General features: G+C 44.7%; 1 long non-coding RNA gene across 1 annotated transcript; it reads right to left on the bottom strand.

Moving 5' to 3' along the window:
- Window positions 1-1,936: 1,936 nt before the first annotated feature.
- On the bottom strand, window positions 1,937-26,642 carry LOC128106313 (uncharacterized). The gene is made up of 3 exons (XR_008216656.1): window positions 26,512-26,642; window positions 9,830-10,435; window positions 1,937-7,576 (listed from the first exon to the last, which is right to left on the bottom strand). It is a non-coding gene; the product is annotated as an uncharacterized LOC128106313 (long non-coding RNA).

Below are 26,642 nucleotides of genomic sequence, written 5' to 3'. Positions count from 1 at the left end.
CCACCTTGAGTTCAAGGCAGACTTTTTTCTTTTGGCAGTGACCACAAAAAGGGGTCCAGATTCAAAAGCTGTGCCAAGTGGCTGGTCAACGCCATGTAAGTGACCGCACATCGTAGGCCTGCCTGAAAATTTAGGGATCGGGAAGTGATGGGGTCGCAGTTGCTTCGTGCCTGTTTCTTACTCTGACCATCCATCAGCCATTGTTGTTTGTGCAATTGCTCAATGGGCGACTTGTCTCTGGCCAGCTCTGTCTGTGTGGGTAGCAGTGTGGTCAGCTGGGCTGGAAGCCAGGCCACCTGGGTTCTGGTCCCAGCTCAGCCAGCCCCTGATCCATTAAGTGACTCCCTGTCCGTTCCCAGGCTGTCAGCTTCTTTGCCCATAAGCTAGGAGCCTCTGCTCTGTGGGGTGGGGTGCGGCCATTCTGGCTGTCACTGTGTCCGATGCTCAGAAGCCGCCGCCATCTGATAGTGAACAGTCACAGCAGCCTGAGGACAGCTGAGTCTTTTTTTTTTTTTTTCTCCTAGGTAGAATAGTAAGGAAAGGATGGAAAACCCCACCAGTGTCCACAAGGCCACGCCCTCCTCTGCTACTCAGTTCAGCGTTCTTTTCCACCCTAACGACTGTTTCTGTTTGGTTTCCTCGTCTTAGTGATTCTAATCTTCTAGAAGCTCCCTGTGCTTTACCTTGTACTTCACCAGAGCTCCTTAAAGGAGACCCAGCATCTGGCTGAGGTATGGTGCAGGGGAAATATTCAGAGAAAGCTGTTTGCAGCTAACCAGGAAGAAAAAGGAGAAATTATTTGCATTTATATGTTTTTGTGGTAGAAAAGAAAACCAAACTGAAATAACTTCCTCTCTACCACCATGACTATAATTTAGACCAGTGGTTCTAGGGCGCTTTTAAAACTATGTACTGTACGTGCTTAGGAATGTCAGGCTAACTCAGAATTCTTGGGGCTGAAGACAACAAATCTATATTTAAAAAAATATATATATCCAGGGCTTTTTCTAAGTTAAATCCATTTCTGCCCTCTGACCCAGAAATTCTACTCCTGGGTATTTACCTACTAGAAACGAAAATATTTGTCTACAAAAAGCTTATGTATGAATGTTCATAACAACTTTTTGTTTGTTTGTTTTTGTTTTTTGAGACAAGGTTTCTCTGTGTAACAGTCCTGGCTGTCCTGGAACTCACTCTGTAGCCCAGGCTGGCCTCGAACTCACAGAGATCCGCCTGCCTCTGCCTCCCAAGTGCTGGGATTAAAGGTGTGCACCACCATTGCCCGGCTCAACTTCATTCTTAATAGCACCCAATGGAAACCTTTCAAATGACCATAATAAAAAAAATGGACATCTATACTGTCTACCACAGATTTTTTAAAATATATAAATAAACTACCTTTAAGCACAATAATATCGGTTAAACTCAAAATCATCTTTTTTTAGATTTATCTTATTGTATGCATTTGAGTATTTTGCCTGCATGTATGTACAGCAAGTTTGTGCAGTGCCCATGGAGGCCAGAAAGAGGATGTCAGACCCCCTGGAACTGGAGTTACAGATGGCTGTGAGCTGGGAACTGAGCCTGGATCCCCTGCAAGTATTGTTAACCACTGGTCCATCTCTCCAACCCTTGCAAAATGTTTGACTGTTGATGTTTGCTCAATTGTAGAACCCTTGTCTAGGATCCAAAGGCCCTGGGTTTGATACCCAGCACTGTGAGAGGGCATATGAAGGCCGCCCCCCCCCACGCGCGTGCGAGCGCGTGTGTGCACACACACACACACACACACACATACACACACACAATTTGTTGAATAAAAAAAGTCATTTAGATGAAACTAAAATTCCAGGACAGGCAGAAATACACAATAGTAAGTATCAGCCAAGGCCCCCTATTAAAGGAGAAGAAAATTAAATACACAGAGACACAAAAGGATTTTCTAAAGGATGGGATATTCTGTTCGTACTAATAGTAGCTGTTACACATGGATGTCACATTGGAGTGTTTTTTCTTAATATTGTTATTATTTCACATATATGGGTATATTCCCTGCATATAGATCTGTGCACCGTGTGCCTGTTTTCCCATGGGGGCTAGAAGAGGGCATTATATCCCCTAGAAGTGGAGTTACAAATGGTTGTGAGCTCCATAGATGCTGGAAATCGAACCCGGGTCCTCTGGAAGAGCAGCCAGTGCTCTTCAATGCTGAGCCGTCGCTCCAGCCCCATGTATGTCACGTTGTATAGATTTGCTGTAGGTGAATTTTGTTACTGTTAAAAAGAAAAAAAGAAAGGAGAGAAAATCCAGGATTCCTTCATCGTGCTCAAACAGGTTATAACGCTATATTTATTTGTGAGTCGCCTGATATTCGCTTTACCATTTGATTCTAAATCTCCATGAGGTAAGCTCACCATTTTTATGTATAATTACTACAACAATATTCGGCCTATGATAGTCATTCATTCACTATTAGTTGAATTTGGTAGCAGATTGGCCATTGAGAGCCACGGCTTTAGTAACTCGTCATTAAAGTCTAACAGGAGCCGGGTATTGTGGTTCATGACTAATTCCCAGTACTCAGGAGGCCAGGGTAGAAGGATTTCAAGTTCAAAGCCAGCCTGAACTACAAAGCAAGACCCTGTTGTCGTCGATCATCATCATCATCATCAAGTATTATTGTTCGTCTTTACTCCCGGACCTTCTGTCTGCTTACATATCATTGCTAGATTATACCTCCTAAGGTACTCCAAAGACCTCTCTCTACCAAAGCAGTCTAGGCTAGATAGCTCTTCTTGGTTGTCAACTTGATACACCTGGGGGAGAGGGAGCCTCAGATGAGGATTTGTCTCCATCGGATCCTGTCTTTGGAGTGGATGTTTTGTGTGTGTTTGTTTGGAGGGCCTCACCCACGCTAGGTAGGCCATCCCTGTGCAGGCGGGCTTGGAGTGTATAAGGAAGGTAGCTGAGCAGAAACAGGGAGCAAGTCAGTAAGCAGCAGTCCTCCAGTCTGTGTTGCAGTTCCTGCCCCAGGTTCCTGCTGGAGTCCCTGCCCCGACTTCTCTTGAGGATAGGCTGTAGCCTGTAAGCTAACATGAAGTCTTTCTTTCCAAGTTGTGTGTGGTCATGGTATTTATCATGGCAACAGAAAGCCAACTAGGACTCCTAACCAATGTCCACCTCCTTCCTCTGTGCTTATAGAGCCTTGGTTACATTCAACAGCAAGCCTTCTCTGTTCCGCTCTGCACTTCAGGGAGGTGGGGGGGGGGGGGGGGATACTGGTGAAACACTGATGATGATGACATTCCATTACCCCTTGGAGGCTTTTTTGGGGTAGGGGGGATGTCTTTGTTCTTACAAAGAGACAGGAAGAAAGAATAAAGTATTTTTTCCTGCTTTTTGAATGTTGATTTTGAACTGTTGTGCTGGTTCGAAGACTAGCTGATATCCAGAAGACAGCAGAGGAAAAACAATAAAACGACTCTGGACCTTTGGTAAATGACTGATTTAACCAACACTGGTGTGGCTACTGCAAGTTCTTGTTGCGTAAGCTAATACATCTTACTTATTGTTTAAGGCATTTGAATTAAATGTTCTTTGACTTATAACCAAAGCATCTCAACTAATCAAATGGCATTAGTTCCCTGGTATTATAAAGAAATGCAAAATTCCTTAGTCTCCTTTACAAGCTCCTATACAGCCTGACCTTCAGTCTGGTTCTAGCTCCAGACTACAGCAACTTATGAGTTTCCACCTCTAGCTCTGTGTTCTGTCTTCGCTGCCCACGGTGTGCTGGTGAGTATTAACAACTAGCTCTTGGGAGGGGAAAAAGCTGTGGTTGACAGTGCTGGCCAGTTTCCACGGTGTACTTACACACCGATGATTTCCTGCTCTAATGTGATTTAACTGAATAAGGAGTTGGGGAAAGAGAAGCTTGATGTGAGCTCAGCACAACACTGTAACTAGCAACTTCCTCCTCTACCCGGGTGTCTTCTCTCTATGTAGAGCTCAAGGCGTAAACTCTTATCACTCCCTTTAAAGAGCTGCATGCAAAGCTCCAAACTGTAAATGTCTTCACCAACCAATTGGAATTTGACAGTTGCCTTGAATTGTTCATTTCCCTGAGTGTTTGTTCATTGCTGACTACTTTATTGACTTTTAAAAACGGAATAAATAGTGTACCAAAAGAAGAGTTTGCCAGTGAACCCGTGAGTGGCACTAGGTTACCTTTATGTACTTGTAAAGACTTCCTAGGATTAGGCATTAGGGGAATCCCTAAGAAGAGCATCTCTGCCCTTGGAGGGCCCAAGATGAACTGGAGGTACTTTATTTCGAATAAGGCTTACTGCCAATTACTGCAAGCACAGTGCTGGGTGAGCTGGGGTAGGACATTAACTGAAGAGCCCTTGGCAAAGGTGGGTGTATTCTTACTCTGGGCCTGACAAATCCCCTGAGGATATTAGAATGGCTTCTTAAGGCCAGAAGAGGCCAACAGGTTGGTAGAGAGGGAAGCCAGTTCCTTAGGCTGTGAGGAGAGTAACTGCTAACTTACCCGACTGGAATGCCAACCCGGTGGGTCATCTCCAGCTCCACCTGGCAGGTGACACACCCCCAGACTTGGAGGAAACAAACAATTAAGTCTGCTAACACATTAGCCAAGACAATGAGGACAGGCCCACGAGTGGGATGGCTGACTGGCTGCCCCCTGACTAGGTCAGCACTGGGCCGCAAGCCAAACTCAGGCACATTCAGGGGTACAGACAGGTGACTACAGCCAGCTCTGATTACTGCTTGAGCCCCTATGAATGGTCCTTTTTGCTTTTAAATGTCACCAATGGCCGATGCTAAACTCCTGCACACTAAGAACACCTTCCCAAGTTATAAATACGTGCTTATGTTCTGCATGGGAGCTCTATCCAGTTGGCATCCACCACACTCCCTCCGGGACGTGTTATTGGCGGTGGCTTTCCAGATTGATGGACTGAAGCGGCATGGCTATTCCCAAGCTGCTGATAGTCTATGGAGAAGCCTGCAGATCATTACCAAAACTCAGAGAGAAGTAAGAAATGGAAGTTGCTTGTTAGCTGGAAGAAAAAGAAAAAGATAAGGGTCTGAACATGAAAAACATTATTACTTAAGCCGGGCAGTGGTGGCACATGCCTTTAGTCCCAGCCCTTGGGAGGCAGAGGCAGGTGGATCTCTGTGAGTTTGAGGCCAGCCTGGGCTACTGAGTGAGTTCCAGGAAAGGCGCAAAGCTACACAGAGAAACCCTGTCTCGAAAAATTTAAAAAAAAAATATTACTTAGGTACCATTCCCAGTTTAAGAAATGAAGTCCTGAGGTCAGGAGAAACTAATGGAATAAAACCAACAGCTAGAGAAGGCCCCACAGATAGGAGGACACAGGGACGTGTAAGAGCTCAGGACAGTTGATGAGAAAGTAGTTACCATCAGGAGCAGGAGGACTGCTAGAAGGAGGTCCCGAGTGCCAGTTAGGAGTGCCAGCCTTACATCTGTGGACTCGCTGCCCCCAAGGAGTGTCCCCCTCCTCTTCCTGGCTCACGGGTCATACGAGAATGGCAGCTCCCCTTTTACTACCAATAAATGATGCTGAATCAAGCATCGGCTTATTTACCACTTTGTCTGGACCCTCTACGTGAACAATAAGTACTCAACAAAAGGCAATTGATACAGCATGTTTGGATGTCGCTGCCATTTCCCATGTCCACCACGTGTACAGCAGGCAAAGGTTCAGTCACTCTCTCCCGGGGCTTCTGTGACCAAACAGGAGTTGGAAGTCCAAATTCTTTTCTGCTTGACATATGTCCTCCATCCCGTCGGGGACGGGGGAATGGACCGCCACGTAGCGTGGATTGTACGGGACAATGCACCCTTTGACTTCGGACGTCTGTCCTGCCTTTGCTGCCCACCCAACCCCTTGGACTTGCCTGCCTGCTCCCCGAGAGACGCTCCATTTGATCCTGCGCCTCTTTTTCCTTTCTTTATTTGGATAACTGGTACCTGTTGTATGCCCTCGGGCCATACTTAGCAAGAGAATTCAGTGGTTAATCTTGAGTGATGCACAGCCCAGCAGGTTGATTCTGCTTCGGCCTACCACTCCTGCAGGGTCCCCAGCACTGGACATGTGCGCATCTACAATTAGGTAGCCCTGCACACGGCTGTGTTCCTCCCTGCTTTGGGTTAGCATTCTGTTTTCAACGTGTAAATCTGTTTCCAGGGCCTCTGCCCTGAGCCCTTGCCTCAAGTCCTTTCTCGGAATTCTCATTGTCACAGTCTTGGCTCACTTCCTCTGACCTTCCTCTTCCACAGTGAGTCTCTTGCTCTGCCATAGTCTTTTCTCATCTGCCCAGATGGAAGCTCTGATCTGGCCCTATCATTCCTCTGTTCAAACGCCTTCAATTGTCCTCGAAGGGACATTTATCTCCTGCCAATAATAACAATAATATCCTTATCTCTGTTATAATTATTTATGATTGACGTTATCCATCTCGGGGATAAAAAGAATTCAGAGGACTGGGAGACTGTCTTGGAATCACTGTGTAACTGGGAAAGAAGATATTGTTACTTAAAACCAAAGCCGCCAGGCTCGGCGCCTCAGGCTTGTCATCTAAATCTCCAGGAGGCTGAGACAGGGGATTCGAACGGGAGACAAGCACAGGCTACAGTGTGGTAGAACAAAGAAAGAAAAGCAGCGTCAATACTGGCCCACGAGGAAGAGGACATGATCCACAGAGACAATAAAATGGTTCTCCACACCACCTCTTTAGCTAACAGAACTGGAAGAAAATGGTGGCCACCGGCAAGCCGCTACCAGTTCTTCTCATTACCTAGCAAGACAATAAATAATCCCTGACTCTCTTAGCAAAGCACATTTAAAAAAAACAAAAAAACAAAAAAAACGGGAGCCACATGGAAATATGAGGAGCCTTTAAGGAGAGAGAACGGGCCAAGCAAAGTGGCAGTGTGAGGAGGTGTCACCATCACCTCCAAACCCACCCGTGGCAGTGTGAGGAGGCGTCACCGTCACCTCCAAACCCACCCGAGCAAAGCTGACGCATGCGCACAAACATCCGTAAAGCCCTGTTGAATCTCAGTTCAACGGAGTGCGGATGAGGACCGCAGCACATTACCGACGGAAAAGTCATCCACTCAGGAAGTTGATCAGGGACAGAGGAAGTGCACAGCTCATCCCCAAGGCCAGGCTCCCTGGAGAGATGCGGACGGTCCTGTCTCAGGCAAGGTAGCAGGTTCAAGGCAACTTCATTTGAACCTCAAAGCATTGAGTATCTTCACAGGAATGGGTTCCACCTGGGTGAGGAGTGAGGATTTCTTTGTTTTGCTCACTTGTCCTGGGAATACGATGGGACCCTGGTGCGGTGTCCATTTCCCGCCATTGCCTAGGAAACAAACACCTAGAGGCAGGGTCGCCGTTCACTTCCCATTTCAATGTCTTGCCAGAGGCCTGGTCTGTCTTGGGGTTTCTGCTTCTCACCAGCTGTGATCCAAAGTGATGTTTCTTCCTTCCCAGTATAAATGCTCCTCGAAGTCTTCATCTCTCTGTTCACAGAGTGGAATTTGGGGTGAACCCTTTGAACAGCCTTTTTCTCACTGACGAAAAACACCTGTCCCTTCCCAGACTCACTGCCTCCTACACGCCTCACTGACAGGCCTCCCGTGAGTAAACCTTGCTAATAAGATTCCACATAATTAGTAGAAATAATTGGATCCAAAGAGAGAAATAATGGAAGACACGATCACGGTGTCCTATTTATTAAAACTAGTATCTGAGCAGGACAATGGGTGGCCTTCCCAAGGTCTGAGGGAAAACAGAAGACAGGCAAAGCTAAGGGCAGATTAGTAGCAGACTTAGGATAATGAAGGGTGAGTGAGGCCCAGGAGACAAACCAGTCCTCCCCCAAGGCCCTATGTGAAGGTCCTCCCTGGCCTGAGCCCCAAACTTGAAAAAGCCTCATTCTGAGCCTTTCCTGGCTACACAGTTTCCCACTGATGAGGAAGCCCAAGACCACCCTGTAAGTGCCCAGGAGTCTGGAGACCCCAACCCAAAGACCAAAGCCAGCTTGGAGAGCCCTTTCAAGCCTGGTCCCTAGGCCCATGCTGCCAAGGATGAGCACATCACTGATAAGATGGCATGCCTACACTGCCACATTCTGGAGGTCCAACAATTCTACATTTGAATCCAATTTTACAAATTGTTACGAAGAAATATTTGTCACAGCAAGAGGACAGAACATGCATTATCTAACAAAACTTGTTAACTTTGTGTATAACTTTCAAATATTTAGATATGTAATATATGGGCCTCTTGTCCCGAGACTCACAAAAGTTGGGAGTAGACTTATTTAAAACAAAAAAGTGTGTAGGGTTAGATAACTACATATTTAACAGTAAAATGTTACCCTACAATTTATTAAAAACTTGCCAAAACTTAAATATTTATTTAAAGTTATTGATTTATCTTGAATTTTTCCTAAAGTAGACCCCTATCATAACTATATATAAAATCATGTTTCCCCAAAAGTTTGGTGTCACTAAAGAACTGTGGGCACTTGCTGACTTCATGGTTCCCAAACAAGGGTTTGGAGCCTATGCTGCTCCGCCACACCCCCCACCCCTCCCACCTCCCCCAGTGGGCTCTCTAGTACATTGTGATCCGTGCTGAGGCAACCTTTCCTGTCTCTGCTTTGCTTGGCCTCTCTCTCCCTCTCCACAATTTACATTAGCCAGACTAAAGAAAAAAATGCATATATGTGTGCATATATATATAAGGGTGTGTATGTGTGTATGTATTTGTATGTGTGTCGTCTACATGTTCACACGTGAGTGCATATGTGTGGACACCAGAGGTCTATGTTGTATCTTTCTCTCCACATTATTTCTTTTTTCTTTTCTTTTTCTTTTACTTTTTTTGTTTTTTGTTTTTTGTTTTTTTGAGACAAGGTTTCTCTGTATAGTTTTGGAGCCTGTCCTGGATCTCACTATAGACCAGGCTGGCCTCAAACTCACAGAGATCCACCTGGCTCTGCCTCCCAAGTGCTGAAATTAAAGCATGTGCCACCAGTGCCTGGCTCCACATCATTGCTTTTATATTTATTTGTTGTGTGTGTATGCGCGTGCCACAATACATGGAAACCAGAGACAATCTCCTTCCACTATGTGGGTTTCCAGGATCAAGCCATGTCATCAGTCTTATCAGCAAGCATCTTGGCCTGCTGAGCCATCTCACTGGCCTGTTTACCTTATTTTTTGAAACAGCGTCTCTCACTGAGTGGGGAGATCACAGGTATGGCTGGACTCCCTGGGCAGCAAGCCCCAAGCACCATCCAGTGTTCACCATCCGAGCACTGACTAGAGTGTACAGCGCCCAGTGTCCACCATCCGAGCACGGACTAGCGGTGTACAGCGCCCAGTGTCCACCATCTGAGCACAGACTAGAGTGTACAGCGCCCAGTGTCCACCATCTGAGCACAGACTAGAGTGTACAGCGCCCAGTGTCCACCATCCGCACACGGACTAGAGTGTACAGCGCCCAGTGTCCACCATCCCAGCACTGACTAGAGTGTACAGCGCCCAGTTTTTACAAGAGTGCTGGGGATCAGAATTCAGTCTTCATGTTTATATAGCAAATACTTCCCGACAGAACCATCTCTCCAGTCTCCAAAAACAATGTGTTTAAGGGATATAGTTTTAAAAGATTTTTCTGTCGTTGGGGGCTAACTTTATAGCAAAATTTTTCCCTATGTCTCAAAATAAAAAAATAAAAACCAAGTTTTTTAATGACTCAGCTCTTACCTTGTGGGGGTCATATCTTCTCTGTAGGAACATGATCTGTTTGCTGTGTCAAATCCCACATTGTTAAGGCTTTAGATGTCTGACTTTTTCCTACTGGGGTAAAGAGGAAGGCAAGGCATGGACTTGGTCCTCAAAGCAGGGAAGAGTTGAGTTGGACAGGTGAATGAAGCCAGTGAGTGTAAAGCTCTGTCTGAGGAAGAACGGCAGGGGTTAAGTATTAATCTAGAAAAGCAAGTTCCCCGTCATCTCATCAAGTTGTAGGGTCAAATCCAGAGCCCCAAATAGGAAACGATGTCACCGATGAGGAATTCAGTAATTTCGGTCCCGTGCGTGTGTAAAGCAGGTGTGCAGTGAAAGAGACCCGTGTTGCTGTGTGCAGCGGGCAGGCTCTCGGGGCTCCTGTAATGAGTGAGCAAACGGATGGTAGCCCCGGCTGAGATCCGGGGAGAAAAGACGGCATTGAGGACGGGCATTGAGGACGCAGCCGCAGAGCTGGGAGAACTCCTGTGCTCTGTGATACGATGTGTTTAACTCACTGATCGGCAGTTTTCATGGACACCATTAAAGATTTACATGTGCGGATGACTGGCCGCTTCAGCAGCTTTCCTTGAGAGAGGAAGATAGACATTTAAAATTCATGTAGTTACAGACACAGTGGCTAGGTTAGGTTACTTTCTCTTGCCACCAAATACTATATCAAACCCAGTCATTTAGAAACACAAATAGTCTTTCATTCAATAGAAAAATCTAGGCTGTCTGTTCATTTGTTCTATCTCTGTGTGTGTCTCTCTCTGCATCTCTGTGTTTCTGTCTGTTCCCTCTGTTTCTCTGTCTGTCTCGAGTCCCTCTCTGTCTCTCTGTCTCTGTCTCTCTTTCTGTTTGTCTCTCTGTCTGTCTCTCTGTCTCTGTCTCTGTCTCTGTCTCTCTTTCTCTCTTTGTCTGTCTCTCTGTCTCTGTCTGTCTGTCTCTCTCTCTGCCTAAATCTGGAACTCATAATGGAAGTAATGAGTTGTTAGTTGCTCAGTCTTCACCTGTGACAAATACTGTCCGTCTCTTGCCTCAGGGGCCGAAGCTTCCGATCTAGTTGAGGGAACATGCAAGAGTGACCACACACTCAAATCACACAATTCATGGATTCCAGAGTGTGTAGCCCAGCCACCCGGCACCTGGAAACCCACTGGAAAAGACAGCAGAGGCCTATGAAGACATCTCACTGCCCCTCTCTAAACAATGTTCTGCAAACTGCTGGCTACGCAGCAGGGTTACCCTCTGGGCGAAGCAGCGTGGAGTCATTCTCTATTCATCCTTATTTCGTTAAACTAAAGAAACCCGTAGCGGGGCGGTGGTGGGCACGCCTTTAATCCCAGCACTCGGGAGGCAGAGCCAGGCGGATCTCTGTGAGTTCGAGGCCAGCCTGGGCTACAGAGCAAGATCCAGGACAGGCTCCAAAATTACATGGAGAAACCCTGTCTCGAAAAACAAAACAAAACAAAAACAACAACAACAGCAAAAAAAAAAAAAAAAGGAAAGAAAGAAAGAAAGAAATCCATCGCTTCCATCTTACTTCATGTCTAATAGTATATATATTTTTTTAAGAACCCAAGAGAGAGAAAAGAGAAAAGTCTCAAAGTACAGTATTAATGAAGAGTTCAAGGGAACTCTCCCTACTCTTTTTGAGATGGGGGTCTCATTGTGTTACCCAGGCTGCCCTTGAATTCCTGAGTCCAAAGCGTCTCTGCCCAGCAGCACCAAACAGAATTAGCATCCACGATGACACTGTTGTTTGCCAACATTGTGGCAAGAAGTTTATCACAATTGGATGATGACTGGCAGTGGAGGACAGGGTACTAGACAAACAGAGAAATTCCTTTGACCTGGTAAGTTTTCTGAAAGCAGAATCGAGAAGTCCTCATTTCAAACGCTCAAAGGTGAAAGTGTGGAGATTTAGTCCCTAGACCAAGCCAAATGGTTGGTCCTGTTATCAAAAGGCTGAAAGACAGCCAGCACCGATGGGGATGAGGATGCCGCCCGCAGGATGTAAATTAGTATGGCCACTTTGGAAAACAATATGGAGCTTTCTCAAAAACCTAAAATTAGAATCACCATATAATCAGCAATCCTATTGTGCATATATCCAAAGAATAAATCAGTATATCAAATAGATGAATATTTTAGCACTGTACCCAAAGCCATGATATAGAAACAACTTAAATGTCCTCCAACGTATGAACAGATTAAAAAAATGAGTTATACACATAATGACAAACTATATAACCTTTCTCTATTTTTGGTTCTTGGGGTTTGACCCAGAGCCTGTGATGGTAGGCTCCACCACTGACTCCAGCCTTGTGCACCCTTTTCTTTTGGGGGGCGGTTAGGTATTTTTGTTTGTTTGCTTTTTGTTTTGTTTTAATTTGGAGGTTATTTGTTTCAAAGATTTATATATTTTTCTTTTATGCATTTGGGTGGTTTTGCCTATATGTATGTATGTCTGTACACAATGTGCAGGCAGTGCCCCTGGAGCCCAGAAGGGGGCATCAGATCCTCTGAACCTGGAGTTACAGATGATTACCACCATGTTGGTATATGGGAACCAAACTCAGATCCTCTGCACGGGCAGCAGGTGCTCTTAATCACTGAGGCAGCTCTCCAGACTGATGCTTGTTTTTGTTTGTTTGTTTTGAGGTAGAATTCAGGATATAGCTAATTGTGAACTCTAACTCACAGACCTACCTTGGATTCCTGAGTGCTAGGATTCCCGGCATATGCTGCTGTGTTGAGTTCTATACAGATTCCTGAGTGCTAGGATTCCCAGTATGTGCTGCTGTGTTGAGTTCTATACAGCCTTTAAAATTCTTTAATAATTATTTTTAATAATACAGATCCTACCTTTATATAAAACTTCTATACAGCCTTTTCAAAGAAGGGAATTCTGTCACTTGTAACAACATGGATGAAGCTGCCTCACACTGGGCTAAGTGAAATAAGTGGGATACAGAAAGATAACAATGTACGACCTCACTCTGCGGTCTGGAAAGGCTGAATCCCTAGAGACCGAGACAAGAGTGGCAACTCTGGGTGAAAAGGCAAAAGTTTCTATTACACAGGACAGATGAGTTTCCGAGAGGCGCACAGAACGGTGGCCATGCTTGCTGTTCCTGTACCTCACTGCTGAAAGGACGGCTGTTGGACATTCTTGCCACAAAACTGTGGTAAATAAGTGAGGTGACATGCATGTTATCAGTTTGATTTGATCTTTCTACAGTGAGCACAAATACCACCTCGTCCCCACACATATATACGATTACTGTCAACTAAAAAGATTTAAGTGTAGTGACATCCACACTTCCTGTTTCCTTTTACACATGTTAGTGAGTGATGGCAGAATTTAACTACTTCACCAGAGCACTCTTCTATTTCCTCCTTCTATGTGATATGCCAGCTGTGGTGACGGACGCTAAGGCTGGCTGGACAGTTATTTCTCGCTGGATTGCAAGGACTTACCGCACCGGGTAATGAAATGAGCATTCTAGGTCCCTGCTTCACTTTTCTGAGAATCTGGACTTTATTACATATTACAAACTCCAGGTCTCCTCCAATAGAGCCATTTTAAATTTTTTTCTGAGGCCAGAAAAAAACAAGCAAACAAAAAAACCCAAAAAAAAACAAAACACCACAGCAACCGTTTTTCCTGGCAGGAGTGTGACCCTGTTTACGGCCTCTGCATTCTGGGGAATAAAGGGTGCACAGGCTTATGAGGTGACATTATCGTAAATAGGAAGAAGAGTAAAGAGGATAAAGGGCTTAGGATGAGGTGATAAAGACTGGGAGCAGATGGCTTGACGAAGAATGCTAAGCAGGGGTGAACACTGTTACTCTGGACTCAGCCCTCCGTGTTCTCAAAGACTACAGAAATCATTCTTGATTGTTTCTTAGCTGAGCTTAAGATACGTGACAAGAATTATAAACGTGAATATAGAGGTTTGAGAGCAAAAGCCTCACAGAAACAATCACATAGGAATAGAGACTGGAGGCGGGGCTCCGTGGTGAAGAGCACTTGTTGCTCTTCCGGAGGACTGGAATGAGTTCCCAGCTCCCTCTTAGAATGGTCTGTAACTCCAGTTCTAGGAGGTCCGCGCCCTCTTCTGGCCTCTGTGGGCACTGCAGGCTCACGGTTGGTGCGCTTACAGAGAGACATGCAGACACTCATCCATCCATACATGTAAGAATATAAGTAAGTATTTAAACAGGAATAAATACCAGCAGCTACCAGCTGTGTTGTAACAGAGTGTCCTCAGGCCATAGGAAAGGAAGGTTGGTTGATCCCTTTCCCTTGGTGTCCTCCACAGCTCTTCTTTTCAACCTAACCCTTCACAAGTTGTATAACCCCCCAGAGCGTGGTCTTAGCTGAATTAAAGAAGGCAAAACACAGATCTCAGGAAAGACTACCACCAGGGATTTGGGAGTCCCCAGGAGCCTCTGCCGTCTTCTCCTGCCTTCGTACATTCTCTTTCTGTCTTTGTGGTCTTTACTGCTTCAGTTCCTCACACGAATAAAGCCACACAGTAGCTTCTCCTGGCCTCCCACCCTTTGTACAAAGAAAACAACAATCAGAGATGTAGGTAACTCACCCCAGGCCATGTTGCAGGGAAATCACACCGGGGTCTCTAAAGCCTAGGTTTTCTTTCTGCTCATCGTCATCTCTGAAATCTTAAAATCCCAAGATCCATAACCAGCAACTGTCTCCTATATCTGCTTCTGCCTTAATGCTCACATTCTCCACATTCATCTTTCAGCATCAGACCCCACAGTCACTGTTGGTGCATCAGCTTCCTCTTTGGGGGCACTGACCAGTGTCTGCTCACTGACCAGTGGTCCTCAGTTTATCCAGGCTGGCAGTTAAGTGGTAATGCTTCAGGTCAACTTTCCCAACGTTACCTAGTAATATTTGTTGAAGTTGATCCTGTGGGTGAGCATGCAACCAGCATTACCCAGCCTTCTGGATACATCCAGTGTTGCCAATGCTGCCCTGGCCATAGCTTATATGGCCCCAAAGTTTCTGAATCTTCTTCAGTTTGGTTGACATGAGGGTCACCTAAAGCAAAGAGTGGTTTCATGCTCTCGGTGTTTGCTGTATAGCAAACCATTTTGGGGCAGGTGAGATGGCTCAGGGGTAAGCATACATCCTGTCAAACCTGGTGACCTTGTTCAATCCTCGCTACCCATATGGTGAAAAAGAGAACTGACTCCTGCAAGCTGCCCTTTGACTACACACACACACACAATCAATCAATCAATCAATCAATCAATCAATCAATCAATTAGTACAGTGTAATAATAAACAATTTTGGTCCCACATTCAGGCACACACAGGTAACACTGAGAGAGGAGGAGAGAGGGAGAGAGGAAAAAAGTGAAGGTAGCCGGGAAAAGTGGTAGCAGATGGGGAAGAATTGAAGGGGCAGGAATGGGGAGCAGATTTGATCCAAACATATTATGTACATGTATGAATATTAAAGAAAAATATTTCCAAATTTTTGATATGTCAGCCTACTCTGATTGGCTTCGATTAATTTTTGCTCATCAGTTTTCTTTTCATGTAGATCATTATGTTGTTTTCTTTATTATTATTATTTATAATTTTATGTGGATTGATGTTTTGCCTGTATGTCTGTGTGAGGGTGTCAGATCTTGGAGTTACAGTGTGAGCTGCCGTGTGGGTGCTGGGAATTGAACTCGGGTCCTCTGGAAGAGCAGTCAGTGCTCTTAACCATGGAGCCATCTCTCCAGCTCCTCATTATGTCATTTTCAAATAGACATTTTTTGTTTCCAGTGTGCACACTTACGTTGTCAGATTGCCTCCCGAGTGTTGGGATCGACGGCAGGTGACACCACACCCAGCATTGTGCTTGTTTTTTGAGGCAGGGTCTTGGGTTGCTCAAGCCTTCCAATTGTTACGTAGTAGGTACTGACCCTGAGCTCCTGATCCTGAACCTCCCGCTTTCTCCTGCAGCCCACAAGCGTGTACACAGAGAAGCACTGGAGAAACCAGGATGTTAATCACACGGGTTGTCTCCTCAGTGGAGGAGATGTACACCTGTTTGCCACCCAGAAGGCTGGGAGTGGGTGGTGTTAATGACCTGGTGACCTTTGCTATCTGTAGGGCCAGACCTCCCCCAAATCCCCCGGAACGTTTACCCCAGGCTCTCCCTCCCGAGACCTTTATCTTTATCTTTGTTTCTCGGCCAATAGAGCCCATCCTTAGGGAGGTGTCACACGTGCTTTATGGACTGCTGACCACTACACTCTCTCTGTCAGAGACCACACCAGGTCCTGGGCCCTTAAACTATAGAACCAGTCTGCATGGTAGAAGTCACATGCACTTTGCAAGAGTTTCGATATAGTTATACCTTAAGCTTACTGTGCACATGGGGTTGGGATCATTGCTACTGTACTTCCGTATATCTAAAATAAACCACCTGGTGTCAGACTCCAGAAGCTTGAACCAGCGCCAGCCAGTTCAAGAAGTCATGCTGAACCGAGTTTCCTTCTTGCCTCGTGTGGTTTGCCGTGATGATGCAGGGACCCCCACATTCCCCTCCTCCATTCTGGGATTACAGGTACGGTCCATCGCAGCCAGATTCAAACCTTTTTTAATGGATCTATTAAGATGATCGTGTATCTTACCGCCTCTGCTATATAAAGGATTTAGTGAATTTTATTGGTAGACTCTCTCAGATTAATATTAAAACATTTCTACATAGAGTGAAGCCTGGTTGGTCACAATGGGTCAGTTCTTCAACTGCACTGCTGGTTTTACATGCTAGGAATATTTAAGACTTTGTGCTTGCATTCACAAGAAAGACTGGCCTGTCTTATTCTTTTGGGGTGCGATTTTGTGTAGTTTGTGTATCCTGGCTTCATCCAGTTATAAACTGAGCTGGACAGTTAATTTCCTTTTCTGGACTGAGTCATAATGATTTCTCTGTCTCGATTTTTAGAATATAAACCGTGTGAAGGTAGAGCTGTGTCTGCTTTACCATTTGGTCTTCTCAGTATCTAAGAATAAAGGGTAAGCGGGGGTGGGGGCCATGCCTGGACTCCCAGCCGTCAGCCGCACCTTCACAAGTTAGATGCCACGTTGGTACACATTGAGAGTTTCAGGGCAGCCAGGGCTACATAGTGAGACTCTGATGCATCACGCCTCCCACCCCACCCCTCCGTCAATTAGATGAACAGAGCTCTCCCTACTTCAACCTTTCAAAGCTTTTTATCGGTGATTTTTTTTTATTTATTTATTTTTTATTTCACGTACATTGGTGTTTTGCCATGGGTGTTGGGTCTCAGGAATGGGAGTTATAGACAGTTGTGAGCTGCCATGTGGGTGCTGGGAATTGAACCAGGGTCCTTTGGAAGAGCAGTCAGTGCTCTTAACCACTAAGCCATCTCGCCAGCCCTATCAGTGATTATTATATATATTTATTGTCTCTCTTATTAATAGTTGTGTGCTCCATTGGGCCGGGAAAATCCGACGGATAGCTATGAAATAAATTAAAGACAGTTTCCAGTGACTGGAAAGAGCAATGTGCCACCGTATTTTAAGTGAATGGGGCAGGCCTGCACCAGACTTTTCTCAGTGACAGCCCCCACACTGCGCTCATTAACTTACGCTCTCTGATTCCAGCTCAACTGAATTCCGTGGGCCCGCAGGCCTGGTTACTCCTGTCTGTCTTCCTCTCCCTCTGTAAAACTCACCTGTCCTATTTTTCATTCCTTCGGGGCCTAAGCGTTCAGCCAGCAAATCACACAAACTAATTCTCATTAACAGAGAACAGCAATTAGAGGACCCCAAAGCAGCACACGCGTGGACAATAATCGTGGATTCTTTTAAACAAAATATTGTGCTTTTCCTGATTATAAGATGCATGCTTAGCACAGAAAAGTAAAGCACCAGAATCCACAAGAAAAATAAAAAGCACACACACCCAGCACTCGGGAGGCAGAGCCAGGCGGATCTCTGTGAGTTCGAGGCCAGCCTGGGATACCAAGTGAGTTCCAGGAAAGGCGCAAAGCTACACAGAGAAACCCTGTCTCGAAAAAACCAAAAAAAAAAAAAAAAAAAAAAAAAAAAAAAACCCAGCTAAGTCGTAAATCATAACATCTTTATTTCAACATAGCATAGCAGTCCGGAGCGGGTCCCTGCTGTCTACGTCTGAGTCCCACCTCATCACCTTTTAGTTGTTTGGCCTTAGGGAATAATCTCTCTGTCTCAGCTCACCACTGGAGAAACAAGGGTAGTATGATACTCATTAGTTCTATATAGATTTAGTTAGTATACAGGCTTAAAGCAACCCTTGACTATGGTAAGGACTATATATTTTCTATTATTATTTTGACAAATAGCCTTCCAAATAGTTAACACGGACTGATCAATAGGCAGAAAATGGTTATACCTATAAACATAGTTTAAAAACTTACTGCAAACAGTACTAGAGAGATGCCTATTATATCATCTAGCTAGCTGGCTATCTACATATATAAGATATATATATACACATATACATTTCCATTTCTGTGTCTATTTTCTTTTGGGGGTTACAGAAATGGCTTAACAGTTAAGAGCACCGGCTGCTCTTCTTGCTCTTCCAGAGGACCCGGCTTTGATTCCCGACACCCACATGCTGGCTCATGACTGCCTGTAACTTAGTTCCAGGGCATCTAAGACCCTCTTCTGGCCTCCACAGGCACCAGGCACACACACAGTGCACAGACATATATGCAGGTAAAACACTCACACACATCAAATAATAAAAAATAAAAATACTGGAATAATTCTATGCCTACACTTTCTTTTCTTTATGTGACACTGACTATGGACCAGGGTCCCATGCACCCTAGGCAAGTGCTCCACCCCGACTAAGAGTCATAGGTCCTAGTTATGTTTTTCTTACTTGCTTTTGTCAATTAAAAATATACCACAAGTGGCCAGGTGGCGGTGGTGCACGCCTTTAATCCCAGCTCTCGGGAGGCAGAGCCAGGCGGATCTCTGTGAGTTCGAGGCCAGCCTGGGCTACAGAGTGAGTTCCAGGACAGGCACCAAAACTACACAGAGAAACCCTGTCTCAAAAAAAAAAAAAAAAATACCATAAGTATCCTTCTACACTCTAATCTTCAACAGTATACTTGTAAGCAAAATTCTAACTGTAGCTTTTCTTGGCAGCACATTCATTTTTAGGATTTCAATTTTAAAGCCCTCCAGCGGAGTGTAAACTTGACAGTTGACCAGTCCTCCCCACTCCCTAGTGCTGTCACACATTTAGTGCACTTGACAGTCATCTGAAGGCATTTGAGGTCTCTATGCTCCAACAGGATTTTTAGTAATTGTGTATTCCTTTGTCATGACCGTCCCCTCCCCACTTCCTCTCTTTCTCTCCCCCTCTCTGCTCCCCTCCCCTCATGTATTCATGGGTTGTTGGGAATCAAACCCAGAGACTTAACCATACTGGGCAAGCGCTCTACCACTCAACTACTAATGTACATCCCTAGTCCTTCTTCTTTCTCTAAGATTTATTTTTTATTTTTAATTGTATGTATGTCTGTATGTCTACATGCGAGTATGTGTGCATGAAAGCCGGTAGAGGCCGGAAGAGGGCATTGGATCCTCTGGGACTGGAGTTACTGGCATGTGTGAGCCACCCAATGTGGGTGCCAGGAACCAAATGCTGGTCCTTTGAACGATTATATCTGCATTTCATTGCTGCGTCAGCTCTCCACTATCACTGCCTGGGGGACCAGCGCCCAGTAGCACAGGCCTGGAAGGGAATCCACAGAGTTGGTACATACTAGACTTTTTATCTGAGGGGGTTAGGGAAACACACACACACACACACACACACACACACACACACACACACACTCTTGAGTGTGTGTTTCCTTCAGATCTTTTCTTTATTCTTCTTTTGCATCTCTATTCTTTATTTTCCTGGTGATTTCTTTCTCTCATTCTTTTTTATTTTTTTAATTTATTTTATGTGAATGGTTATGAAGGTGTCAGATCCCCTGGAACTGGAGTTACAGACAGTTATGAGCTGTCATGTGTGCTGGGAATTGAACCCGGGTCCTCTGGAAGAGCAGCCAGTGTCTTAACCGCTGAGCCATCTCTCCAGCCCCTTCTTCTCTCATTTTTGATGATTTCCTTCTCCTCTATCTTTATTCTTCTAATTCTCTCATTCCTGTTGTTTTCCTGCTAGCCCATTTTAACTCTAACTCTATCTTTATCCTTTCCCTTACAGCTTACATACCCCAGCAAAATCTTTCAGACATTATAAAAATTACAATATGATTACATTCTGTTTTTCAAGTGAATGATTACCATGAATACAAAATGAACAGAAAAAAAAACAGCATGTTTTCCCTATCCCTTATGTGACTAAACATTTTACATATTACAGGTGAAAAACAAATTATCCCGAGAACCCACATACATTCATACCCAAGCAACTTGTTATAGATTAACCGTGTAGGCAAACAAGACAGTCTTTTCAGTCAGGTCTTTTACTGGCAGGCTGCATTTTGCAGTTACAAAGAAAGGGCCAATTACTTTATTACTTATCTTGAAAGGTAATCTTATAAGGAATCTTAAAGGAATCACAAACCTACACTTTTATATATGAAAAAGAATCAGTCAGCTCTACTTTAAATCTTTGGGGTGCATACCCACTCATCAGTAGTTTCTTATATCAGGAGATTGAGGGCAGAAGTGGGTATAAGGAATTAATCATCGCCTTTGGTCATCAACCAATCCTAGGAAGAAAGGCACAGCAGCCAATGATAACTGGGCTGCTCTGTTCTTGTTCCTTAACGAGTTCCTCACTCAACTCTGTGCCTTTCTAAAACTTTTTATTGTCTTCTTGGGTTTTTCACCTCAAAGCTACTTGACAAAAACATCTTAGTCTAACTTTAAGTTATTTTCAAAGCTTTGTTTCAGCTATGATGCACTCCAAAAACTTTGAACACATCTCCCAACATTCAGGTTAAAAGAATTTAAGCTAGCTGAGCTAACTAGGACTAAATTGTTTTTCTTCATCATTAACCTAAGCCACAGTCTACACAGCTCCTCAATAGAAACTCATGTGTTCTAGCTGTGTGACACTTACTTGTTTATATTTTTAATCACCAAAACTCTATTTAAACTAACATTATTATCATTGCGACAGTACAGCTTAGGAAGAAATCATCTTCATAATAATCCACAGCTAAAAATGCCCAGTAGAATGTGATATTTCCATGAGATAAACACACTACATCACAGGCAGCAGGGATCTCCCACACCCATTCACACCACGCCAGAGACCAGAGAAAGATGGCAGCGGCAAACATGTGAAGGCACAGCAGGAGCAAAAGACATTCTGGGGTCTGTGGTCTCGGGACCCTGCCTATCCGAGACTCATCCATCAGGGAGTTTCCTCCTGGTGGGCTGACACCCTGAAGTCAATTGCCACCTGCCGCTCCTCTGACATGGCCACCAGCATTCCACCTCCACCATCCCCAACTCTTATTCTTAACCAGTCTCTATTATTAGACATTTAAATGATCTAATTCACTATTATGCATGGAAGAACACTCTTTTTAATTTTTTACTTTATGTGGGGATGTTTTGCCTGCATGTATGTATGTACACCACATGCTATGTGCCTGATGCCCAAGGAGTCCAGAAGAGAGCATCAGATACTCTGGAACGGGAGTTTCAGATGGTTTTGAGTTGCTATATGGGTACCCAAAATTGAACCCAGGACCTCTGCAAGAGCAGCTAGTGCTCTTAATCACGGAGTCCAGCCCAGAATCTTAAGCCTGTTCTTCAGTGACATCCAGGATTACCAAAGTGTCTCCATGCCTCAAAGATACTGTTGATAGTGAATAATTTGAGTAAGATACTGAATAGCTTTTGTCTCTGCTACCTCTGCCGTTAAAATACGTTATATTTTATTTAACGTATTTTAGTTAGCGTGAGTCTAATTGCTAATGTAATAAAGTTAGCGTGAGTCTAATTGCCTTTGTAATTATAACAGTAGGTATCATCCACAGCTCACTGCACCTTCAGTGACCCTCATAAGATCAACATTACTGTCAGTAGTAGACTGGGAAAAACAGAGGGTCGGATGCCTTCAAGAAACATGTATAAAGTTGGATATGCTAGTGCACACCTGTAATGCCAGCACTTGAGGAGGCAGATATGATGATTGTGAATTTGAGGCTGGTTCAGGAAAAATAATGAGACTCTATCAAAGGAAGAAAGGAAGGGAAGAATGGAGGGAGGGAAGGAGGGAGGGAGGGAAGGAGGGAGGGAGTGGAGAATGGAGGGAGGGGAGGAGAGGAGGGAAGGAGAAGAAGAAAATATTGCGTGAAATATATAACAATAAGCAAAAAAGCCAAAATTCAAGCTCAGGCTAGTTTAAATCTAAAAACACAGTACTAGATACCTGTAATAGTTCTCTTTTGTTTGTCACTTTTTTTTGTTTGTTTGTTTTTGTTTTTGTTTTTCGAGACAGGGTTTCTCTGTGTAGCTTTGCGCCTTTCCTGGAACTCACTTGGTAGCCCAGGCCGGCCTCGAACTCACAGAGATCCGCCTGGCTCTGCCTCCCGAGTGCTGGGATTAAAGGCGTGCGCCACCACCGCCCGGCTTGTTTGTCACTTTTATTTAATGTTTTGGTTCTTCAAGATTTTTTTAAAAAAACCTTATGAGTATGAACATTTTGCCTCCATGTATGTATGCACATCACATATGTTCTTGGTACTCATGGAGCCCAGAAGAGCGTGTTTGATTCCCTGGAACCGGAGTTGCATGACTGTGAGCTGCCATGTGGGTGCTGGAACCGGACTGGGCCCTCTGCAAGAGCAGCTAACATTTTTAACTGCTGAGCCCTCCCTCCGGTCCCTTCTTCACCACTCTGAGTTTCTCAAGAGGCCTCCATATAGACTAGTTCGGCCCCGACAAGTCTGTGGATATAATGAAGAAGAACTGTAACCAGTTCATAGATTAGGTCTCTACAACAATGCTCACACGGAACTCGGAAATAACAAAGGCAGAACCCAGGAGCCCATTGCCTTCTACTAAGGTCCAAACCAGTGAGTACCCTATCAGCAGTCAGAACTTAAAATCGCTCCCATAAGCACTTTGTGCCAGAGGTAGCTGACAGTACTATAGATTTTCCGCTCGCTTAGGCTTTTCTGGCTGCAGCAGGATCGCCAGTTACAGAGCTGTGACGGCCGCTCTGGCCAACTCCAGCACATCCTCACTCAGCAAGCTTGTCCTTTTTCCGCTGTCGCTCCCAGCTGACAGAGCTACTTTAAAAAAGGAAGTCATTTCTGCAAACCCATTTGAAGCAGCTCATCCCTCTCTGGCTGTTGGCAGATAGGGCTCTGTCAGAAGAATCCAGAAATCTCTTTTCCAACGCTAAAATGGAAGTTCCCGAGTTTTTAGTTGCTTTTTGGGTTGTTGTCCGAGTAGATTAAGCCAAAAATATAAATATGTTAGTGGGCCTTGATTTACCCAAAATAACACACTTTGGCTATTGCAATTTTTATTTTATAATTATTAGTGGCTTTTTAAAAAATGTCAGTGCACTTTGTAACACTAAAATTCTTTGCATAATTAATTTGAACGGCTTTCTGTATAAATTACACTCTTGACAGCCTCCCAGTACTTAAACATAAACTGAGCATAAGGAGAGAGAGGTCAGCCTGAATGAGTCTGAGGGACAGAGAGGGAATACAGGATATGGGGTGGGCAGTATGGAGACCCCACCGAAATAAGGACAATATGACACCTCATCCCAAGAGTGCTCATCATCACGTGTTTCCATGGGCCTCCTGTAGGTTGGCATCTTTTTCTTTTGATTTATTTGGAGGGTGTGTATGAGTGTTTGGTCTGCAAGTGTGTATGCGTACCAGGTTGCTTGGTGCCCAGAGAGGTCTGAGGAGGCTGTCAGGTCCCCTGGAACTGGAATTATACGTGGTTGTTTGCTGTTGTGTGGGCACTAGGAACTGAACCAGGTCCTCTAGAAGAGCAGCCAGAGCTCTTGACTAGTGAGCCATCTCTCCAGCCCCCATGAATCTCTATTTTAGCAGAGGCTACCTCACCATTCAGATTCAGGCCTCATCATCCTGGGTTGTTTTTTTAATTAAGAAGACATAAAATATTAAAATGCAGAAAAATCTGCTAATTATAAAAAATGAGACGGTCCTCGCCATCCAGACAGGCAGTTGTAATATCTCTCTTCTCTTCCTTTGACGGAAATGGCCTCTGCTGCTGCCTTCTCCCGGCCTCCACAGTGCCGCTGGCCAGCAGGAGTTACAGCAGGCACTCTTGGCTTGGCCGGGCCTTCTAATGTTTTAAAATCAAATATGGTGTTTACGTTTTTAATAAATAGGGCTGGGGAGCTGACTCAGAAGTTAAGAGTGCATGTTATTCTTCCAGAGGACCTGAATTTGCTTCCCAGCACCCACCTCAAGTAGGTCACAACTGCCTGTAACTCCAGCTCCTGCAGATCCAATGCCCTCTTCCGGCCTCTAGGGGTACCTGTACACACACACACACACACACACACACACACACACACACACACACACACACACACACAGTTAAAACAAAATTTAAAGGAGGGTTTCGTTGTTGTTTCTGTATTTTTGTCTGGTTTGTTTTGTTGTTGTTGTTTGTTCTGTTGTTTTCGTTTTGAGACTGAAGGATCCCACTATGCAGCCCTGGCTGTCCTGGAAGTTCCTGTGTAGACCAGGTTGATCTCAAACTCACAGAGATCCTCCTGCTTCTGCCTCCTGAGTGCTGGGATTAAAGGCGTGCGACACCACAGCCAGCTTTTAAGAAAAGTTTTTAATACATGGGCTTCAGTAAATTGAGGAAACATCCTCCTTATTCTGCTACAATAGCTTTTATTGAGATAGAAGCTAAATTTCATCTTTTTTAGGTTGCCTTCCAATCTGTTCTCTCTCTCTCTCTCTCTCTCTCTCTCTCTCTCTCTCTCTCTCTCTCTCTCTCTCTCCTCTCTCTCTTTCTCTCTCTTTCTCTCTCTGTGCATGTGTGTCTCTTTTTCTCAGAATGGTGAACATAATCCCTAATTTCAACCACACTTACATCTAATTTCAACCACACTTACATTCCTGGGATTATCCCTGCTTAACTAATTAAAGTTAGTTCAACGAACATGTGTGTACCAGCATCTGCACCTTCCTCGATAGCAGTGGTGGGTTAGGGAGCTGGCAGTGGTTCCAAAGACAAGCTTTGGCCTACTTTTCTTTTATTCAGTGCAGAACATTTACCTTCATAACTGAGGTGGACTTGTTTTTCCTCTTTGTGCTGTACTTGTTTGCCTTCTTGGTTTGGTTTGGTTTGGTTTGGTTTTGGTTTTTCGAGACAGGGTTTCTCTGTGTAACAGCCCTGCCTGTCCTGTAACTCATTTTGTAGACCAGGCTGGCCTTGAACTCATAGAGATCCATCTGTCTCTGCCTCCCGAGTGCTGGGATTAAAGGCGTGTGCCACCACCACCACCACCACCACCACAGAGGTTTCCTAGTGAGATCTGAGCTTGCTTTACCCAACAGGGCTGCATAGGGGAATGATTGGACCACGGGTGTGGTTACCAGGTGTTTGGAAGGGTCTGCACTTGGTTGTGCTGTGTGCTTTGATCTAGTAAGGGGGAGGTCTTTTGCCTCACCCCTTGGCATTATTATAAAAAGCCCTTTTGAGGAGCCAGAAGGGGCCGGTGGATTTTGATTCAGGTCCTCCCAAAGTTATCCTGTGTATCTGTCTGTCTCCTTTCCACTATCTGTCTATCTAAAAGTTTCTTATCCCTCTCTCCTCCTCATAGGAACCCTTTAAAAGGTGGGAGCTGGCCTCCTACACTGGCGTCTGCCTTCTTTTCAATGTTAGTTTAACTGTAAATAAATACGAGTCTTTAATTACTTTCTATGCTATAGACATCTATTCATAACAAATGAACTTATCTTTTTTGTTTTCCTTTTTGAGTCTCATGTAGCCCAGGCTAGTCTCTAACACATCATATAGCCAAATATAACCTTGAACTTCTAACTCTCCTGCCTCTGCCTCCGAAGTGCTAGGATTGCAGGTGACACCACACCTGTTTTATACAAGTACTCTATTAATGGTGCTACACCAGAGAAATTCATCTTCTTCTTAGAGGTTTTCTATAATGACTCCATAAAATTACTGAGACCTTGGACCCCTTCCTTCCCTTACTTTCATAAATAATTTTAATTGTTATTGTTAGCAGTAACAGTAGCAGTGAGAGTTTCGCTATGTATCATGGCATACTCCTACAATCCCAGTACTTGGGGGGTAAAGGCAGGAGGTTCAGAGAGTCTACGTCATCCATAGCTACATAGGATATGTTTGAGGCCAGCCTGGGCTATATGAAATACTGCCTTTAAAAAGTTTTTAAATAAGCCGGGCGGTGGTGGCGCACGCCTTTAATCCCAGCACTCGGGAGGCAGAGCCAGGCAGATCTCTGTGAGTTCGAGGCCAGCCTGGTCTCCAAAGCGAGTTCCAGGAAAGGCGCAAAGCTGCACAGAGAAACCCTGTCTCAAAAAACCAAAAAAAAAAAAAAAAGTTTTTAAATAGGGGTTGGAGAGATAGTTTAGCAGTTACTTACTGTTCTTACAAAGGACCTGGTTCTTGCAAAGCACCATGGTTCGGGGCTCACAGTTATCTGTAACTCCAGCTCCAGGGGACTCAACACCATCTTCTGAACTCTGTGAGCACCTGCTCTCACACGCCATCTAC

The sequence above is a fragment of the Peromyscus californicus genome, unplaced genomic scaffold (genome assembly GCF_007827085.1).
Source record: "Peromyscus californicus insignis strain IS unplaced genomic scaffold, ASM782708v3 Scaffold_9__1_contigs__length_137607984, whole genome shotgun sequence".
Lineage (NCBI taxonomy): Eukaryota > Metazoa > Chordata > Mammalia > Rodentia > Cricetidae > Peromyscus > Peromyscus californicus.
The sequence above is the reverse complement of the archived record's forward strand: the minus strand, read 5'-3'. Positions and strand labels throughout refer to the sequence as shown.